At 37.3% G+C, this 5,221-nt stretch overlaps 1 long non-coding RNA gene across 1 annotated transcript; it reads left to right on the top strand.

Moving 5' to 3' along the window:
* The first annotated feature begins 688 nt into the window (after positions 1-688).
* Positions 689-2,342, top strand: LOC121795638. Its single transcript, XR_006049594.1, has 3 exons — positions 689-730; positions 1,565-1,629; positions 2,135-2,342. It is a non-coding gene; the product is annotated as an uncharacterized LOC121795638 (long non-coding RNA).
* Positions 2,343-5,221: the final 2,879 nt, after the last annotated feature.

The following is a 5,221-nucleotide window of genomic DNA, read 5'->3' as shown; positions in this document are numbered from 1 at the left end:
CGACCACTATTATTTTAAGGAGAGGAATTCTATTTCTTGGATTTAATTATTTGCTTGGGATAATTATCCAATTAAATCCAAAGCCAATTATTCTTTATTTCCTTCTTAATAAAATCGGCCCCTATTATTTTCCTAAGGAGATTTCGAAATCTCCTTACTTGTGGGAGAAGAAATTATTCATTCTTTATTTTGATCCCTTAATTATTTCTTTCCATGTTTTAATTGGAATATTCTAGCAAATCTTTCCCTATCTTATTTTATTAAAGATTTGGAAATTATTCCTTGTGGGAGGAATTGAATAACACGCCTATTTCCATATTGTTTGGGAGGATTTTTATTAATTTTTATGCTCCGTATTATTTTATTCTGCTCCGTGAAAATACCAAATAAAATCATGGGCTAATTTATTAGCCATGATTTTCGAAAATCCTCCTTAATTCTTCCCCCTTATTCACGCCATTTCCCCTCCATCAAATCTCAATCTTTATTACAATTATTCTCCTAAATATTCTCTAATTAATTGTGGGATATTTTCAAGCTCTATAAATAAGGACCTAACCCTAACCTCACTAAACACACGCCTACACTCCCTCTCACACGCCCCCTCCCCTCTTCCTCACTCCTCCCACACTTGTTCTTCCACTCTACTCAAGATCCTTTCGATTCGCCAAGAGTTTGTTGAAGAACCAAGAGTTTTAAACGTTTCTACCGATTGTTTTGTTCAAGAAAGGTACATTCAAGCCTCTATTCTTCATTCCTCTCCATCCCAACTCTTCTTTTGTTCCCTCATGCATCTAGTGGGTATATGATTTCAAATCTAAGGGATTTAATCGGTGGGAATTTGTGATTGTGTATATGATTGCGTTTTGAATGAATTGTTTGATGATTTAATGAATCTATGACGAATGATATATGATGTTATGAAAGCATGAGTATAAGGACCCTTTTGAGCATTTTTGTGTGTTAAAACCATGAAAAGGTTGATTTTGAATAAGTGGGTGAAAACCCTAATTCGAATTTCTAAAGGCATGAGAAACTGTAATTTCGGACAGTATGTTCCGACATGTATTTGACCGACCAAATGAACTCCGATTTGATCGATTCTTTTTCCTGAGTAAACTTCATGATGTGTTCTATGTTGTGTGTGAATTTCAACTCATTTGGACGAAAGATGAATTTTTGGTGAATTTTTAAAGTTTACTGCGCATTTCTTTCAGAAAGAGTTTCCTCGACCAGTAGGTTACGTTTTCGATTTGACCGACCTAAAATGATTATTTTGATATGAATTTTTAACTGAAAATTATTTGATGAGTATACTGCCTTGTGGTAAAATTTTAGCCCCAACGGAAGTCGGGTGAATTTTTAGTAAATTTTATAAAATGGTTGCGCATTGCTGCCAGATTTCTATCCTTACAAAAACACTATGTTACTATAAGTGAATTACATGATTGATATATGTGATGACGTGATGTGATGTTCAAAGATGGGAAAAGGGAAAACGATAGGGACATGCATAATATTAAGTCAATGGTTGTGACTGATAAGTCATATATATTATCTAAAGGTGATAACTCGTGCTCGAAGCGTGATAGCAAAGGAAAGGCAGTAGTTGAAATCAAAACGGTCGAGGTGGGCTACTTTTCTACCCTACACTATGTGTGGGTTTCTCTTTTACTAAAAACTCTTTTACGTATGACTGTGGAGCTATAAGGGTGGTTTTAAGCGATTATCATGCCGTGATTTGTTTTAACGTGCCTATCTGATGTGGCTGTTGCCACTGTTATATAAATCGAATTCGGGTCCTCGTAGGGCCGCAAACCCTACTTGGATTAGTGTACACCTATGGTAGACTGTGTGCTAGCGTACGGGCTGGCCGGTCTAGTGACCTGGTTTGCGGCCGCATTCCTTGTCATGTATTGGCAGATATGGACGACGATGGGGAAAAATGACTGCGCAGTCGCTATTTGAACAATGGAAAATATTTTGGTGCCTCGGGCCTTTCCAAAGTAAAACCCCGATGGTTACTTACGTATGGCATGATAATATATACTTTTATTTAAAATGTTTTCGGGCATGAGCCACTGAGTATTATTTTTATAGTACTCAGCCCTGCATATGTTTTCTCTATGTGCAGGTTGAGCAGCGACGAGCGGTTGGTGGTGTTGAGCAGAAATAATAATATGGCTGTTTTGAAACTTCGAGTGTCGTTGTGTCTTCACACATGACTTCACTTTTCTCTTGGATGCTTCCGCTGTGATATTTTCTTTACGTACATTTTTACTTAACTATGGATCTTTTTGATTAAATATTGAGAACTCGTTACCCTTTTTATTAATGTCAAACCTTTGGTCTTTTCATTTATTTTAATATAGATATCATTGGTCGTTTAATTATTAGACTTAAATTTTGGTCAGACTTTTATCGAAACCCTAGCCTTCTAAGCCCGTTCATTTAAACCCCTTTAAGTCGCGATCGCCCGCTTTTATTAACCCTAGGGGGGGCGGTCGTGACACCCACAATACTATAAACTAGTAAAGGGAAGTAAGGGTCGATCCCATAGAGACGGAGACGTGTCGAGTTGTGTTTGGGAAATTTGGGAAAATTTGGTTGCTGCCACGCTTCAAAGTGGGTTAAGTTTAATCTAGGTAACTGAACTGATCAAGTTTGAAAATCTAATGGATCAACTAAACTAAACGAAGACAAATCGAAGACATATTAAACTGATCAACTGGGCTGACACACTAAAAGTATTTCTGCAAAAGTAAAACGGGACCACTGACTCAAAACATGCGCACTACAATAAAGCTGAAATGATGGAAAAGGTGACAGAGATGGTTATACTAACGAACTACGACCTTCTTCTTCTTCTACAATCAACCAAAAGTAAATTTACTAAGCAACAACTACAAATCTAATAGAGTACCTAGCATAAAACAAGAAATACGACTAATCTAGATCAGATCCATGCAATTCAAACGAAAAGGAAACAAATCGAAAGTAAACTGCTACTGCACCATGCAAACTGACATTTTCAACTAAGATCTAAACATAAACTAACTAAATCAGGCAGATCTAAACATCTTAACACGAATTGAAAAGCTATCTAGACGGTCAGCGAAAATCAAATAGAACTAAATCTAGACAAAGCAAACTCCAACTCAGAAAATATCAGATCCAAACCAACGTGCATTAAAAACTCCATTTCATAAACAACTTCAACAATTCCAGCTCAAATCTAAAATTCAAACGACAAACTCGAAGATCGAACGATAAAAACTACTTGCATACGAATTAACTAAGATCGAAACTAAAAAACAACAGTAGATTCAGATTTTAAGCGAGAACTAAAGCTGAAAAACTAAGTAAACAATGTATCAACCCCTCGGGATGTAGGAAAACATAAGCGAGCAAAAGTTTCTTCTAAAATTAAAAGCTCCATTGTTCTTTGGCGAGGAAGAAGAGAGGGATGCAATGGTAGAACTTCTCCTTCAGATGCTGCTATCCTCCATGCTTCATGTAGCTTGCCGTATGAGATGTGGTAAACTTTTGATGTGTGTGAATCCCCCTCGTGTGTGCATTCCTTCCACTATTTATAGAATGGCTTAGGGCACAAATCCCTAGGGTAAGCTCCTTATGATTTGGCATAAATGCCCTTGCATGAGAAGACATTCTTCTTTCTCTCTCCTATGACTCATCCTTTGTTGCTTCCTAATTCCATCTTGTCTTGATCAACTCGTTCAGCTGCCAAATCTAGTCTCTCCGTCTGCCTTCGCTTGATCAGTTTGCTTCAATTCTGGGCAATTTTCCGCTTCTTTTCCCAACTGATCAAGTTGCTCCAATGCTTAGCCGTTCCCATGCTTTTCAATTCCTGCACACTTAATTTCACTAATTTTTCCAACATTAATGACGCCATTAGTGTAATAACCAACATTAAACCAAGCTTGAAACTAGCCTTATCAAACTGCTCACACTTAAACCATGCTTGTCCTCAAGTATGAGAGAACAAAAAGAAAAAGGGGCAAGTTACATGCATGGTTCCCTCGACCGACACTAAGAAAACCAACACCCTAGACTGACTCGACAAACATTAATTCAAATAGACTCTTAACATACACAAGAAAACACTCAAAACAAATATTCACATCTTCATGTTTGAAACTGACTGAACTTCCGGCTACATTCCCCACAAGCTTAAGGTCATTCCAATTATTTTACAGTCTCAAATTCCTCCATCCTCTTTGTTCAATCTGATCAACCTATCAGTTTATGAAGATAGCCCCTACTCTAGCCAACTGTTGGATTTACTCGGTCACTCATTCCTCACCAGAAATGTTAGGACCATTCTCTCATCTATTAGCATAAGCTAGTTCCTTAAGTTCTTTCTTAAGGTTGTAATGGAGCCAGGGTTGTCGTATATATAGGTGAGAGTCCTATGGGTTCTAAGTTCAAATTTTAGATAAAACTATAAAGGACATGTGAACTTAGGTACAAAACTGGAACAACCTCCCTATGTACAACTCAAAAATTTCCCAACCTTGGAAAGTATCCCTTGGCCATTTTGGCCTTATTCATTTAACCTTTTTCATAGGGTCAGGTTACATTATTTCCTACCCTGCCTATATTTTCTTATATACTCTCTCTCTCTTTTTTTTCAAAGACTATACATGTATTTTTCTATTTTCTTGCCAGCTTGGCTATAACTCTTCCTTTACTATCCCCTTCTATCTCAGTTGGTTAGTTGTTCCATTCCATCCCCTTACTCACATGGCATGGAGGCTCATGGTTTCAAAAGAAGGATGAATTTAAATGTAGGCTCAAAATAGGGTTACTAGGGGGTGCCCTTACGATGAGGCATGTTCATATGGTTAGAAAGAATTGAGCTCAACTGGTTATTCTTATTACCTTTAGTCCTCACTAGCCTATGTCATTTCCCTCTCATCATCAAGTGGCAACCACTCTTTTTCTGTATAGTAGAAAGTGTTATACTCTGGCTTCTAACTCACATTTTAGAGGGCTTCACAGTTGGCTAAAAATCTGGGCTTTTCCATCGTCCTCACTTCATTCAGACTGACTTCAACTTACTTTTAGAATGAGGGGTCTCACAATTCAACATGCACTTTCTTCTTCATTCACTCTCACTAAGAGTTTTATGCCTTCTATTGTTGCCAGTTCATTCATGTTTTCCTAACACAACTTGGACAAATACATAAACTGATTCGAC

Source organism: Salvia splendens, chromosome 3 (assembly GCF_004379255.2).
Source record: "Salvia splendens isolate huo1 chromosome 3, SspV2, whole genome shotgun sequence".
NCBI lineage: Eukaryota > Viridiplantae > Streptophyta > Magnoliopsida > Lamiales > Lamiaceae > Salvia > Salvia splendens.
The sequence above is the reverse complement of the archived record's forward strand: the minus strand, read 5'-3'. Positions and strand labels throughout refer to the sequence as shown.